Source organism: Tupaia chinensis, unplaced genomic scaffold, assembly GCF_000334495.1.
Source record: "Tupaia chinensis unplaced genomic scaffold, TupChi_1.0 Scaffold000146_1, whole genome shotgun sequence".
NCBI lineage: Eukaryota > Metazoa > Chordata > Mammalia > Scandentia > Tupaiidae > Tupaia > Tupaia belangeri.
The window spans coordinates 12,142,141-12,158,969 of NW_006159616.1; positions in this window are offsets into that span (position 1 = coordinate 12,142,141).

The following is a 16,829-nucleotide window of genomic DNA, read 5'->3' on the forward strand; positions in this document are numbered from 1 at the left end:
CCAGAGAGCCTTTAACTCTCTCTCCTCTTTGCTCCTAGAACAATTTCACACATCTATTTCTGCGTTTATAACAGTCTGACTTGTTTTCTATAGAGAGTCTGTTGCCTAAGTGTGAGGTTGCAAGAAGACTCTCTGGGTGGGGCGTGCAGGAACTTCCCAGGCAAGAGACTGAGGGCAAGGTAAAAGCAGATCATAAGCAGCAGGGCCTGGGCCCTGGGGCCATCTGCTCAAGGACCTGGCTACTAAAGGTCCAAAGTTAAGGTCAGATACTATGAGATGGGACAATTGCTGCTCCTTGAAGGAATACCTTTCCCACAATCACATGGCACTTAATGGGGCACTGCAGAACCTGGGCTTAATCCTACAGAGTCCTTAAAATCCCAGCTGCAGGGCTGGACGGATGCATAGCAAAGCTTCCCATTCTTATCAGTCAGCTAGTGCTACAATAAAGCTACATAACAAGCCACTTCAAAATCTCATGGCATTCAGCAGTACCACCTGCATTGTGCTCACAGATCTAGAAGCTGGCTGGAGAGCCGCAGCAGGCTGAGGGTCAGCTCTGTCTGCTCCATGTCATGGAAGGGCCCGGGGTTCCCTGGTTACATGCCTTCTTTTCTATGGCAGGAGAGCAAGAGGGCCAAAGCAAGCATGTAAACACATCTCGAGCTCTCCTCTCATTGTATCTCTGCCCATCTCATTGGCCAAAGGAAGTCACCTGGCCAGCCCCGAAGTCAGGTAGTGAGGAGATGGATGCTGCTCACCAGGGGGCCTTGATAAGCGGGCGAGTATAAAATACCAGTCAAGACGATCAAAGACTTGAACCAATAATTCGATCTTCTAGGCTGCTCTTCTGCCTCCTCTTCCCCTCCTACAGACTCAAAATTGATAGCCGACTGTCACTCAAAGCCATTAGACACGTTCCCCTAGCTTCCTTGTCTGCAGCCACTACTTGCCAAGCCTTTGGCTCGCTCTCCACTCTCCCCATCTGAAACTTAGCATGCTGACTACAGAATAACGACCGAGAAGAAAGGTAAAGAAAACATGCAGACATTATGAGATGGGACAATTGTTGCTCCTTGAAGGGATAACTGTTCCACAATCACGTGGCACTTAATGGGACACTGCAGCACCTGGGTTCCCAACCTTAATCCTAGGGTTGAAGGTAAATGAGGAGTAAAAGGGCACTTGTTTGTTGGAGAGCTGAAGAGACCAGCTTTCACTCGCCCTTTCTTCCACTACCACCCACTGTCCTACATCTGAGAGCCTGGGGGATCCCTTGAAGCTTTGAGTCAAGTTCTCACAGGATCACTGCTCTACATAGCCTCAGACTCTCACTGTTGTAACACTTTCTATGTTTTTCTTCTTGCATCTGTTCACCATTCTTTTGATAGCAGGCCCCCTGCTCCAATTTCCAATGAAGTAGAGGCATCCTTCTTCGGGTTGTGTGATTTTGGAGGCGTGGGAAGGGGGAACCACATGTGACCCAAGCCTAAGCCAATCAGAGTCTCTCATCTTCCCCTCCACCACAATGACTTGTTCAATGACTCATGGAAAATCCAGGTCAGTGAGAACTCAGTCTTGAACTTTTTGTCAAATTGCTGGAGAGTACATTTTACTTTTCCTTCAAGACTTGAACCTGAGAAGATAGAAGCTTTGTGTTACCAGCAGCCGTTATGTTCCAACATCAATTCCAAGAATAAAGTCACAGGGACAAAGAGAGACTTGGCTTGAGCTCCTAGATCAAGCTATGCCTGAAGTCCTCATTCTACTTCTAGACTTCTTTGGCTATCAGACAGACAGAACAGGTTTTCTGTCACTTGAGACTTAAAGAGTTTGGATTAAATAAACATTGGATCCTATGCTCAGAAAATTTGAGGGGATCCAAGGAATCATAAATTTACTGACTCTCAGACAATTAAAGTCCTTAGAGATTAAGCCTGACTCAGGGGAACAAGGGAGGGACCCACAGTTATGATTGTGAAGAGAAGAATCAACATGCCTTTGTGCACCCCTCCTGGGACTGGCACATTTGTCCTGGGCCAGGAGCTCCCATAGGGCCAGGGCCTTGACTGTAGACCAGCCTGGGTGTGCCAGGCACAATGAGACACACAACCCCAGTTTCTTGTTGTTGGTCATGGTACAGCTTCTGGCTCTCATGGTTGTGTTTCCAGATGGCACACTCTCACCTTCTCATGCAGGGTGGAGATGGGGGTCCAAGCTGGTCTGGAGCAGTGTAGGCAGCATTGCTAGGAGATATGGCTCCAAACATGGACCAGAAAGCAAAAAGGAGAAGTGGGAGTGAGGACACCCCTCCAGAGGCTGCAGTTGGCTAGCATGGAAGGATGCCCCAGACTGGACTTCTCCCAGGTCGGCTCCCAGCCCAATACACCGACCTTCAACTTGGCATCATTGCATCCTCTGGCTGACTGAATTCATCACGCAGATGTTTCAGGACAGGGAGTGAAGGCTCGTACCTCACTCTGTCTTCCCTACCTTCACAGTCTTTGAAGGTGCCAATGACTGGCCTGGCTGCTCGGCCACTTCCTTCTGCCAGGGCTGATGCTTCTGCCACTGGCTCTGTTCCTGTCTGGCCCACACGGCTTCCTGCTTGGCCTTAGCTCCTGGATCCAGCTTCACTCTGGCCTAGCCACTCTTTCTCAGAAAGCAAATGACTCTCTGACCCTGAATGAAGGTTGCTGTGTATAATGGACCCGGGTTCTGGTTCCACCTTCCAATGACTTGCAACTTACATATCTTGACTCCAGTGTACCCACCTACAGGCTGGAGGCCTTCCTGAAATGATATGTCTCTAGCATTTATAAGATAGGCCTTCTCATCTCATTCTACAGGCAAGAAAACTAAGGCTCAGAGAGGTCATGACCTCATTCATTCAGCAGTACTCATCAGACAAAATACTAGCTGAGCATTTGCTACTTGTCAGGCATTGTGCTAGGCTCTGAGGACACCTAGTGACTAAAACAGGGCCCCCATCCATCTGCTGCTCAGGTGAGGGGAATAGCAGACTTTCTCAAGGTCACAGAGCAAACTGTCATCCCCCTTGCACGTAGTAGGTGTTCAATCAATGCACAAATTGACTGAAATACCCTACAGGCAACTGACAAGAAGATATTATGGGCAAAAAGTCCATGAGATACAAAGGATGCAACAGGAGAAAGGGAGATGTCAAGTTCCAGCCTCAGGGTTGGGTACGCAAACAAAAAAATCTATCATATCTGACGCTGTTTGCTAAAGACCAGAATGGAGATGGAAGAAATGAGCAGCAGCGGCTGGTGTGCTTGGCCGTCTGACAAAGCAGCTTGGGACCCTCAGGGGCTGTGCTTGCGAGATGCGCTCTGGAGTGCTCCCCGGATTCTCCTCGTCAGGGTCAGAGAGGGTGGGAGCACTGCAGTCAGGACAGCATGCTGGTAAGTCGCACAGAGAGCTGGGAGGGAACACTTGCCAGCAGGAGGAAGAACCCTAATGGCCCACATAAAAGATCTGGAGATGTGCTCAGCCCCAGAGAGGATACCTGCAGCACCCTTCTCTCCTCCCAGACCTTGCTTCCAGGCTAGTGGCCTGTGGACCGGCAGCATCAGCAACACCTGGGCATATGTCAAAAATGCAGACTCCGGGCCCCATCCTGGACTGCTCAATGTGAATCTGCATTTTAAACAAGATCCTCCACGGTTTCTCAAGTCAAACTGTGCATTAGAATCACCACAGAAGGTGATCAGCAGATAGTGTAATGGTTACGTTGCTGTACTTCCCTGTAATTGACTGTGGTTCGAGTCCCAGACCTGGTGACTTAAAGCTCATGCCGGGCATGTGTGTGTGTGTGGGGGTGGGGGGGAGACCAAAATCCCAAGAGGAGACTGGAGGAGAAGGGATTGTGATGTGACCATCCCCCTGGGAGGTGATTTCTCATCTTCTTTCTGTTTCTCCAGCAAATGAACACACCCTGTAGCAAAAATCTCCCTTTAAAAAAAAAAAAAAAAGTTGAATTTCTAGGTCAATCCCAACCACCTGGGAGGCCTGCATTCCTTGGGAGGGGAGGTATGCTGAGAAGGGCTCTTGGGTCAACACAGGGCACAGTGGAAGGTAGTGCTGCAATCGATTAGCAATGCCTGCCTGGAAACACTACGGGAGGGTGGCAGCCCTGACTCGGTTCCTTGCAACCTCTTCATTTTACATATCTGGAAACTGAAGCCCAAAGAGGGTGAGTCACTCACCAAACAACACATACAGCAAGGGAGAGATGTCAGATCTCTTCTCCAAACCCAGTGCTCTTTCCATTACACCAGTGGCTCTCAGACTTATGCATGCATCAGAATCACCTACAAGGCCTGTTAAAACACAGATGCTGGGCCCCACCTCCAGAGTTTCTGATTCATAAACTTTTGTTTCTAATAATTTCTTTGGTGACATTGATGCTGCTGGTCTGGGGACCTCACTTTGAGAACTGCTACTGTACACGTACCTGGTAGGGATAGAGGACCTGAATTTCCTTTTCTGAAATATGCAGAGAACTGTCTCCACATGAGCTCCTGGAGTTATAGTAAGGGCATAGGAGGCGAAGTCTGGGAATGCATTCCGTAAAATTAAAGCAGCAGTTCTCAGCCTCAAGGAGCTCATGCCTGCAGGACCTTTAAGTCCTGATGCCGTGACTATAGCCAGATTAACTGCATTAGAAAGTCTGGGAGTAGATCAGGTCCTGAGTGGGGTAGTTGCAGATAGTAGTACAGCAGTTGAATGCAGTATTCTACAAGGCAACTCCATGTGAGAAGTTCTCTGTTCAAGACCAGAGACTTCCCTGAGTAGGCTGTGCACATACTTGACTGCAATCTGGGGCTGGCTCAACGCTGAGGATGGGCCACAGGAAGACCCTCTCGAGGGTACTGTGTCCCTGTCAATCTCTTGCTCATTAAATAAATAAATAAAATAACTAGACTTCCTTTTTTTTTTTTTTTTCCATCCCAGACACTAGATGATCTCTGAGAACTCCTTCAAGTCTTCATAAGTGGCAGATGCACAGACCTTGGACCTTGAAGCCCAGCGTTTTTTCTCTCCTCCTCCTTCTTGGGCTCTAAGAAATGGAGAAGTTGGTGTATCCACATGGGCTAGGAAGATGTATCAAGGGCAAGTGAGCTTGTTCCCATCTTCATGCCCTGTTATACTTCCACACCTTGGCACAGTGTGTGCCCACTACTGGTGTATTCTTCTTCACCTCCTCCTCTAGAGTAATCTCAGGCAGCCAAGTCCCAGCTCAGATAGCACCTTTTCAGTGAAACCCTCAGTACCTCCATGGAGGGCCATCAGAGCTTCCTCGGAGAACGGGACACTTCCTATCTTTCCTACCTGTACTGTGCATCTCCTTTATAATCTGCCAGCCCCAATGTACCATGGCTCCTGGTGATCAGGGACCGTCAGTGTCCCTGGCACCCACGTTCTCAGTCTGGAAGGCATAGATACTCAAGACTAATGGAATGGAAGTCTCCTCATCCCAGTGTCCATGGCATGGTGTCCTTGTGGACTCTATATCTTCCTGGTCATGGCACCTCCTGAGTCTCATTTGAATGGCTCCTGGCTGACTTTCCCCTTGCCAATCCTTCACCCCACAGTGTCCAGTGCTGGCCCCCGCCTGGACTGAGACCTAGGCACTGCCAGGCCCCTGCACAGGTCAAGTGCCCTGGCTGCTTCCCATACCTGCAGTCGTCAGGCAGGAGTCAGCGAGCGGATTAGTGGGGCAGTAATAACTGGAGGTGGGGCCCAGCAGAAACTCTGGGGGTGGGGCCCAGCATCTGTGTTTTAACAGGCCTTGTAGGTGAAACTCTGGGGCTGGGGCAGTCAGCGCAGCATCAGGTCGAACTCCACGGATATGGGGACGCTGCTCTCTCACAGCTTGCCCCATGCCCCCCGTTGGCTGTGCTCAGCCTGCTGGGGCAGATGAGTTCCATTCAGTCCAGGCTTTCTGCGTATCCACTGTGTGTTCAGCCGCAGGTGAGAGGAAGTGGGACATCAAGGAGAAGACTGAGTCCCTGATCTTAAAGAGGAATGAGGAGAAAGACACGGGGATATACTGGACACAGCTGTATATAAGGTCTGTGTAAGGGGAATGTGCATTGGACACTGACCACGTGTCAATCCTTGAGAGTACAGAGCACCTACTAAGTGCTGGTCCCTGTGAGGGCAATGTGTACTACATGCCCACTAAGCACTGGCACTGAAAGAAGATAGTGTGGGTTGGGTGCCTCTTGGGTGCCCAGTCCTGGGTGAGGACGTTTGGCCTTTATTGTGGCCCTTCCAGGAGCTTCAGGCAATGGGCTCTCTTTCCTTCGCATCCCCCCGCCCCTTGCAGGAATCCAGTTCCTCCTGTCCCAAGCCCAGTTCTAATGCCATCCCAATGGGAACGCCATCTCCTATGGGAAGCCTTTCCTGGAGGGTGACTCGTTTCTCTACAGCATGGCAAGGCAGCCCTAATTTCCTCTGCCCAGGATTATTACTAATTTTTTTAAGAGAGATTTTTGCTATAAGGCACGCACACTCACCAGAGAGACAGAGAGATGGAAAGTGAGAAATCACCCTGCAGCAGGGATGGCCATGCCACAGTCCCTTCTCCTCCATTCTCTTCATGGGATTTCGGGCAACCACACACACATGCACCTAGTGTGAGTTTTAAGCCATCAGGTCCAGGTGGCTTAAAACTCACAGTCGAACATGTGGGAGTCCAGTGACATAACCGTTACACCATCTGCTGGTCCCCATCTGCCTGAGATTATTGACAACCAGGACTTCCACGTATCCAGCCCTTCCATGGGCCAGAATGGAGCTAATCACTGCTGTGCATTCTTTCGCTCAGTCCTCATCACCAAGCTACATGGTAGCTACATGCTAGCTAGGTAAATGTTATCCATTTGGCAGTTGAGGAAACTGAGGTCCTGAGAAGCTAAGGGACCCTCCCAAAGTCATGCAGCCAGCAAGTAACTGAGTCAGAGCTTGGCCCTAAGCCCAGCTATTCCCAAGGTTGTTGGGTGAATGACTGGTCCAATTCTAAGCTGGGTATTGCTACCCCCAGAGACCATCCACCAGTCACTTAAAACATTATTTATTTAATTTTATTTATTTTTATTATTATTTTAAAATTTGCTATAGGGCATGTACACTCACCAGAGAGAGGAAGATAAACTGAAAAAGCAAGCCACCAGGTCCAGGACTTGAACCATAGTTAGCCATATGGGAGTCCAGCACCATAACCACCATGCCACCTGCTGGTTCTTCCACCAGCCACTTTCACAATAATAAACTGAAGCCTTGTTCCAACATGGCTGTCCCTCACCCTGCCCCCTCTTGGCACCTCTCTTGGCATGCAGAGGCCTCCCCCCTGGAGCTCACCAGGACTTGGGACATTATATTCCCAAACTGGGACACATGCTAACAATTCTGGGGAGAGAAGACCAACTTGGAGGAGCCAGGCCTTCACCCTCCCTCTGGGAATTTGCATACTGCATTTACCCATGACGCTCTCCCTCCCACTTCACAAAATAATTGCTGAACAGATTGCATCGGAAAGAGAATTCCTGGATTATGGAGTCATGATTCTAAATGGCTGTTTATCTGTTTTGCTTCATTTCTTTAAAAAAATGGTTAGAATGTAAGTAAGTGAGCTAAATGCAAAGGGGATGAAAGCGCAGCCATCACCCCCGGAGGAAGGCACTGAGCATTGTGATGGGGGAGGCTCGGGAGGCAAAGGGCCACCTTCAGCTGCCGCTGGTTTGGGGGACCTGCTCCCTTCTTGCCTGGCACAGCTTCCCTCTGTGTCTTCTGCACCACGCGCATAAGGAAAGGAGAGTCCAGAGAGCTCAAGTAACTGGGTCGAGGTCACACGGCTGATACGTGGCCATGTTGGAATTGAAACTCCAGCTGGTCTGATCCCAAAGCCAAGCTTGCCTCTGTTTGGACTGCACAGAGTGACAGAGAAGGACACCGAGGGTCTGAAAGAAGTGACATTTTGAGATTACACAGAACCAGGGTTTGGACCCGCACCGCAGAGGCCAGGCTGTCTGCTACAGGGAGGGCTCTGCCAGACTGGGAGAATCATATTCCTCACCTGCCCCAAGGCGGTCATGGTCTCAGGATAAGACAAAGAGCCCCCCGCATGGTGATGTGCAAGAACTCCACTCCTCAGTCCAGAGACGAGTCCCTGGACAGAGGGAGCTACTTCCAGGTGGCTCATCTGTGGGCCCTGGTTCCCCTCAGCAGTGCTGCTCTGGGCAAACTCCCAGGGGCTAAGGAGCCCTCTCTGCCACCCACTCAGCTGCATGGCCCTTTAAGGAATCATCCACACTGCCAGATTCAGAACTCAGCCCCTATAATTTATCAATCATTAGACCTTGGACAAGTTGCTTAACCACTCTGAGCTGTTTGTTCGTCTGCAAAATGAGATTAAGAATGGCAAAAGGCACCCACCTCATAGGGTTATTATGGAGATTAAACGAGCTAATACATGTAAATCCATGTGCTCAGAACAGTGTCTGGCATTAGGCCATAGTATGTGCTCAGCAAATGCTAGCTGTTATTAATAATTCAATAATTCAATAATTCATTTGCTGGGCACCTGCAGCCAGTGCTGGGGATGCAGAGTGAGACTCAGACCTCTGGTCATTCAGAGCCTATAAGCTCAGGGTTTGGGGAGGGCCGCATGGGGAAAGGCCACAGTGTGGCTTTGAGCTGCAGAGCAGAGCAGCAGAGCACACTCGGGGAGCCTAGAGGCAGAGTCCGTGTAGGTTCCGGAGAGATGAGACAGCGGAGCTTAGCCTTGATGGACAGAAGGTCAGTCACTAACTGGACAGCTGTGGGGGTGGGCCAGCATGCAGGGAGGAGGAGTAGCACATACACAGGCCCAGAGGACAGGAAAAGCGTGGTATATCTAGGGACCAGCAGACGCCCGGAATGGCTAGACAGCAGGTGCGTTTCGAGGAGTGATGAGAGATGAGTGCAGAGAAGGAGGCGAGGCCAGGTCACTGGGAGTCTTGTGTGCTATTCTAGACGGAGTCATGCCCCTAAAAATGAGCTCTGTTGAAACCCTGACCCCCAGCACTGTGAATGTGCCTCATCCGTAAACAGGAGTGCTGCTGAGGCAATCAGTTAAGATGACGTCATCGTGGGGTAGGGTGGCCCTTAATCGCATCGCTGGTGTCCTTATAAGGAGGGGAGACACAGGAAGGAGCAGGCCACGTGTAGAGGAGGCAGATATTGGAGTAATGCCACTGGGGAATGCCAAGGGTGACCTTCAGAGAGAGCCCGGCCCTGCCAACACCTTGAGTTTGGACTTCTGGCTTCCAGAACAGTGAGAGGATAAATTTTGGTTGTTTAAAGGTATCCAATTCCTGGTACCTTGCTACAGCAAAAGGGTTCTAGGAAACTAACACCAGAGAGTTTAATCCTTCCAGGCAGGGAGGGCTCTTCCAGAAGGGTCTGGCCATGCCTTCTCTGAATTCCCCGCAGTGCTCAGTGGTACCTCGCAGAGACCTAGCACTCTACTGCCTGCCTAGTGCCCCCACACCCCCTCTGCCTTCGCCCCCCACGCACTTCCTGTTGGGCCCTCCTGCCTACGCCCAAGGGCCAGGCCATGGCTCCAGCCTCCACTGTGGCTCGTCCCTGAGATACATGGCTGGCCTTGGGCTGGACAGGGCTCGACTGGACTGGCATGAATCATGTTTATCACAAACAGGAAACAAAGAGAAGCAGGGAACAAAGCCCAGGAAGGGAGAGGCGAGCAGGCGGCACAAGGCGTCCAGCGGGGGCGAGGGGGCAGCCGAGGCGCTGCCACGGAAAGACCCATTAATTTCCTGATGTTTGCTCCGGGACCGACAGCCCAGCGCTCTGTGGAGGTTTATCTGCGAGTCTCAGCTGTGAAGGGAGCCGCGTGCCAGTTTCTTGGGCGCTTCAGAGATTTGCCAGGCCCAGGAGGGGGCGGGAGGCACCGATAGCAGCTTCCGGCCCATCCATTACCCCAGCCAAGGCCCGGCTTTCAGCGCTGTCCATGGGTGAAATTGCGTTGCATTCTGCCTGGTAATGAGGTGTTGCGGGCCTCGGCCTGGGGCCAGGAGCTGAGCTGGCTGCCTGCCCCGACTGGAGCCACCCCACGCCAGTGGGTGAGGGGGGGCGTGGGTGCCAGGGGTGGGGAGGAGGTGGAGGCAGAGGCAGAGGCAGAGGGTCAGCACCAGGAGACGAAAGGGAGCGGAGCCCACGGAGCAGCACTGCGCACCCAGCACCGTGTTCAGCTTTGTAACAACCGCGTGTGCATTTCCCAGGGCTGCCGTAACGAACCGGCACACACGGTGGCACTTAAAGCAGCAGAAGTTGGCTGTATCACCGTCACAGGTGGGAAGTCCCAAATCAAGGTGCTGACAGGGTTGGTTCCTTCGGGAGGCTGTGCGGGGGGTCCATTCCATGCCCCTTCCTGGCTTCTCGGAGGGCCACCTTGGCGTTCTTCAGCTGCAACTGTGTCACTCTGATCTCTGTCTTCATCTCCCCGTCGCAATCTCCCCCGTATCTGTGTCCAAATGTCCGTCTTTTGAGGACACCAGCCATTGGATTAGGGCTCACGCTAATGCAGCATGACCTCATCTGACCTTGAGCACATCTGCAAAGACCCAAAGGAGACCACATTCGTAGGTATTGGGGGTTTAGGACTCCAACATAGCTTTTGCCGGGGACAGGATTCAACCCACAACAAACAGTTAACATGTATTGACAGCTTAATTGACACCCAGCACTCTGTTAGAAGCTATTTACGAACGCTCTGATTGAATCTTTGTAGCAGAAATACGAGGTGGGCACTGCTACTTCCCCACTTTATTAATGAGAAAATTGAAACTCAGAGATACGTACCCAAAATGTGGCAGGTCAAATCCAGATTGAGACCCAGGAAGATATTATTCATGGTCACACTGGAAGTGGAACATCATAGCAATGATAAGGAGGACGTAGGGCATTGGAATCCAGCGCACTGACAGCATTCAGTAGAGATGTGTGTGATATGCCAGTAGAGGGAGAGGCCAGGGAGACTTCCTGGAGGAGGTGATATAGATGGAGAGGTTAAGGGATATTCCTGGAGAAGATGCTTTTGGAACAAAGATGGAGAAGATGGGTGAGGGTTTTTATTTTACACACCGAAAGACAGAGAACCAGAGGAAGAAAGAACAGACTCAAAGTCATAGTGCTGAGGGCTGGGGCAGGACCCAGAGCTCTGGCCCCCACCCTGCCCCTTCTTTCATGTATGTACGTATATGTTTATTAAAATTTGCTGTAGAGCGTGTGCTCTTGCTGAAGACAGACAGTGAGAGGGAAAGTGAGAAACTATTCCCCAGGAGGGATGATCATGCCACAATCTCTTCTCCATTTTCCTCTTGGAATTTTGGGCATGCACACACACACACACATGCCCTGCATGTTTTTCAAGCCAGCGGGCCAGGACACGAATCACTCAGTCAGCCATGTGAGATCCAGCTGCCTTAACTACCACACCACTGCCGGGCCTTACACCTCCATCCCTCTGACTTCTCTTCACCTCTAAAAGGCTCCTGGTCCAACTCCGGTTCCCTAGAGAGAGCTCTGGTGGTGTCCTCCGAAGGCCCTGGGGTACATGACAGAGCTGGGGCCAACTCTGCCACTTCCTAGCTGCATCTCCTGGGGCACCTTCATTACTTCTCTGGGTGACTTTCTGCAACAAGATCCAATAAAATGATAGGACTGAAGGAGGTTTGGAAGCTACCCTGCACTCGGGCAGTGCCACCACCTCTGTGACAACACGTGAGATCTCCCGCCGTGCTCCCTGGCACACCCCGGCTGCACCAACCTCCTGCTGTTCTCACCTCGGGGCTTGGCGCAGCCTGTGCCCCCCCCTGGAGTGCGGCCCTCCCCCTTCCTTTTTTTTTTTTTTTGGTGGGTTTTTTTTTTAAGTGGAGAGGTTTTTGCTATAAGGCACATGCGCTCACCAGGCAGACAGAGAGAGACAGAGACACAGAAAGCGAGAAATCACCCCCCAGGGGGGATGGTCACGCCGCAATCCCTTCTCCTCCATTCTCCTCTCGGGATCTTGGGTACACGTGCCCAGCATGAGTGTAAGCCACCAGGTCCGGGACTCGAACCACGGTCAACTACGTGGGAGTCCAGCAACATAGCCATTACGCTAACTGCTGGTCCCCCTTTCCCATTCTTGTCCTGTTTGTAATTCTTAGCTTTAAGACATGCTGGCTCGTGACCTTTAGGTCTCTAGATCTCAGTTTCTATGAAACAGGGAACTCGCATGCCTACTTCCTGGTGAAAATGAGAAGCGATACCTTTCAGAGAGCACCCAGAGCTGCAGCCGGTATTATCATTAGTCTGAAGAGAACTGTGGTCTCCACTCAAGTGACTGGGAGGATGCTGATGGCCACACTTACACAGCCAGGGAGTGTAGAAAGAGGGACAGGCCAAGGCCAGGGGCAGGCAGGAGATAGCTGAAGTCAGAGGCAGGACCTGAGAATGGGACCCAAGGGTCCCTGTGTCCTGAGGACACCAACATTTAGTCTTCCTAGTTGTACATGTGGGCCTGCCGGCGTCCCCAGCCCTGCTTTCTGCAGGCCTCACGTCCTCCTTTAGGCTTCTGGCCACTTGAAGGAGTCTGTTTTACTCACCCTCCAGGGCTCATCTTGGTCACCCCTCTCAGGAAGACAGCTCTGTCCTCCTTCCCCCACCCGGCCCTTTGCCCAAGACTCCCCACATTTCCTTTCACTGGCCAACCAACCTCCAAGACAGAGGTCCTATGAGACAGTCCTGGACCTCCACTCCCCAAGGCTCAGCACAGGACTGGACCTTTTTCAATGAAGCAATGAATGAAATGAGTCCATGAATGAACGTGTGGGAGAGGGAACCAATGACAGTCGCCAGCCCAGCAGCCCCAGCACAAGGCCCCCACTCACTCTCTCCAGTCACTCTGGCCCCTACCCATGGACAGCCCAGCCTTTTCCTGCAGGGGAGGGGCTCTGGGGATTCGGGGAGGTTCAGTAACTGCTCTGCCCATCACCCTGGCAGAGAGGCCTGGCACTGAGTGGCTGGAACCCCGCCATCTGTACATCTGTATCTCACTTCTTCTGGCAGCTTCAGCAGAGGGAAGACCTGACAGTTGTCACCAGGATTGGGGTATGGAGGGGCTGGGTGGTCCTGGGGAGGGGTGGTCCTCACTAAGGGAAAGTGCAGCACCATCCCAGCCACTGGGCAGGGCTCCCCCCACCCCAGATGTACCACCTCTCCACCCACTGGGCAGGCCTCCATCTTTCAGGGCCCCTGATATTTAAGGAAATTGAGGTCAGGTCTAGCTGCTAAATATTTGTCTAAGCTGAACAGAAAGTGGTGCCAGAGAAGAAGGACTTCAATTTTATGAGCAAATAAATCATATGAGGACAAGTGGGCTGGGGAGAGGGAGGCGGGGCAGGGTGCTTAATTATTTAGAGTAGAAAGTGCCTCCCCAAATCTGGGGCGCTCTCCAAGCTCCCCCATTTTGTTAAGTTTGGCTCCTTCATCTTGTCCCATGGACTGAGGTGGGGGGCAGATCTCTTGCAGGCTCTTGTCTTTCTTACCAGGATCCCCAGCGGGGGATTCCAGGCCCCCTGCCTCTACCACCTGGCAGCACGTCAGGAGCCCCCAGTGCAGCGAAGCTGAGGAACGTGGCCTCTGGGCTCCACAGGCTCGCGTCTGAATCCCAGCTCCACCAGCGGCAGCCTGTACGGCTTAGGAAGCCTCCCTGGGGCTCAGTTTTCTCATTTGCCCAATGGAGGTAAGGTAGGACGACTTCTCCAAACTGTAAGCACAAAGTGAGGTGCTCACTGCTGGTGTGTGACCCCTGGTCCCTGCTGTCAGCAGAATAACAGCCCCAGGAATACGGGTAGCCTACAGAAGCTGGAAAAGGACCAACAGGCACTCTCCCCCGAAGCCTCCAGGGAGGAGCGTGGCCCTGTCGACACCTTGGTTTTAGTCTGGCGAGACCCATTTCAGACTTCTAACCTAGAGAACTTTAAGGTAGTAAGTTTACTGTTTTAAATACTGGGCCTGTGGTACTCTGTCCCAGCAGTTATAAGGACCTAATACAGTGCCACATGCACAAGGAACACTATCATCGCTTTGTAGTAAACAGGTGGATTGCACGAGAAATCAGAGCCCCGGCCTGGGCATCAGGAGCCTTGGGATGGTGTTCGGGCTCTGCCCCAACTGGCTGTGCTACTGAAGCAGCTCCTCTCTGCAGTCTGAACTCCGCGTCCTCGTCTGTAAACTTTAGAGAGTGGATTACAAATGATCTTCAGGGTCGCTGCCTCCCAACTAAAAATTTTCTTGTTATAATTGTCCCCTGAAAGGTCTTTGTGCATTCCCCACCCCACACCCCTCCTTTCCACCTGCAATCTGCTCCCTGCTCCCAGGCAGGGTTCAGACAGGGACTGTCGGAGCCGGCGGCCCCCGGAGGAGATAGTTAATAAAGGCAGGAGGAGGAGAATCAATGTGCGCTGACATCCCTATGACAGATTGGCGAGAGAGACAGATTTAATATCCTGCCGTTTTCCTTCCCCAGCCTGGGGGCCGGAATTGATTAAATAAATTAAAGCTCTGCAGCCTGAGATGCTCTGGGTAAGGTCGTCTGCTCCTCCCGCTGTTGCTGGCCGGCTGCACGGCTCACCCGTCCGGGGCTCTCACCACCGGCGGTCCTGAGTAGCCAGCTGAGGACAGAGTCCTGTGAGCGCAGGCGATTCAGCTTCTCTGTTCGGACCACACAGGGATGCAGAGGGATCTGAGCCAGGTGGGAAACGTGGGATGGGGTGGGAGGTGGGGGAGGAGGAGGAGAAGCCAAGAAGCAAAGCAAAGTTGGAACCCTACTGCGCACCAGGTATGGGGCTGCAAGAGCGAGCTGGATGGGCATGGTGTCTGTTGTATGCAGGCTCGGCTTGGGTATGTCCCCAGGCTGGATGGAGCAAGGGGAGCCCTCGGCAGAGGCCCGGGACAGCAAAGAGGGAAAAGGAATCTGTGGCTGGACTGCAGCTGATCCTCGGTTCCTGCCTCTGTGCCCATTGCCCTCCCTGGTAGGTGTTGATCTCCCAAATCTGCTCTTTTTCCAGATCTCCCTATGATCAGCACGACCAGCTCAGGGAGGCAGGAAGGCGGGTTCCTGAGGTGTTACGGATGGATGCACCCTCAGGCTCAGCCAAGATGCCTGGCTGTCTGGGGACTGTCCGTGTCCCAGCCCCCTCCCTGGGCGCAGAGTTGAGAGCTCTCTGGAAGCGCACAGAGTTTCCCCGGGGAGAGAAGGCATTCCTTCTCTCTGCCTCCACCACCACAGCCTGGGTGGGAGTCTTGCGGCCCTTTACAATGGTTAGGGGAATCTCTGGGTCGTCTCCCCTCCACGGCACTCAGTTTTATCATCCCACTTGAATCAGGGCAGATCCCCACTTCACAGATGAAGAAACTGAGACCAGAAAAGGGGAGCAGCTTTTCCAAGATCAGTTGCTGCCTAAACTGAAGCCCGGTGCCTAGCTGTCTGCGCATCCGGGTGCCCTGCTTCGGAGGAAGCACAGAAGCTGCTAGGGGCTGGGGTGGGGTGGGACAGTGGCGGTGCGGTGGCAGGGCAGAGAGGGGTGGGCTGGGGAGATGACGATGACGGTGGCTCTGGACGCAGAAGCAGAAGCTGGGGAACAGGATTCAGGGGCCAGTCCCGCTACCTTGCCTGTGCTAGGCAAAGACGTCACCAGCTTCCTTTGCTCAGGTGGACCGGCCAGTGCATGGGCTGACGGAAGGCTCTAGAGTCAGAGCCACCAGGGGTCAGGTCTCCCTCTTACTGCTGACCATGGGCCCTGGGACAAGTATTCTCAGAGCCTCCATTTCCTGCCTGTACAACGGTGATGATGCAGCACCAACCGCACGAGAAGGCTCGCTCTTGGGCTAGAGTGGAGACTTGAACTCAGGTCTGCCCACTGCCTGCCTGTCCTGGGAGGATAAGCCGTGCAGGCACACAGCAAGGGCTGCACAGGGCTGCTTAGGTACAGGTTGGTGGCAACGCCACCCTCCCTACCTCCCAGCTTCAGAGACTCAAGGCAATTCACGAATTCACTCAACAGTTTGAGGTGACAGTGGAACTAGCAGTTCAGCCCTTTGTTTTCCATGAGAGTTTTGGTCAGCAGCCGCCATGTGGCTTGCTCATGGGGCTCAGACCAGCCACGGTTCTGTGGCTCCACCTTGAGCCATGCCCCACCTCCACACGTCTCAAGGCCTAGATTTTGCTCTCTTGCAACGGAGGTGGGAAGTGTGGAGGTAAAAGGCAGCCAAGCACTTGCGGGCTCCTGAGCACAACATCGGCACACAGCCATCAGCCTGTCTGCGAGCTCTGAATCCAGCTCTAACCACAGCCCATGGGGCACATTGCTCCCTTGCAATTATTATAATTCTTGTTCCAAGTTATATCCTTCCCAGGGAATGTTAAGCAGGTGTCCCTGCAAATCAGGTCATGCAGAAGAGGTGACGACAGGGCCTGGGGTGTGGTTGGGAACTCCAATGGTAGGTATCTAAGGGGGGGAGGTGTCCCTGAGTCCCATTTTTCTGATCCTGCCCTTGAGTTCAGAGCCAAATTCATCATCAGCCCCCCAGGTTTCCCCTGCCCTACGGTCACCCCACCTGGCCCCAGCCCCTAGCCAGCTCTTCTCTTTTCTACTTTCTTTTCTCCAAATGCATCTCTAAAAGACAGTCTTCCAGGTGTTCAGGCTGAAACCCTTGCCGCCCCCTCTCGGGCAACAACAGTGATAATAACTCAT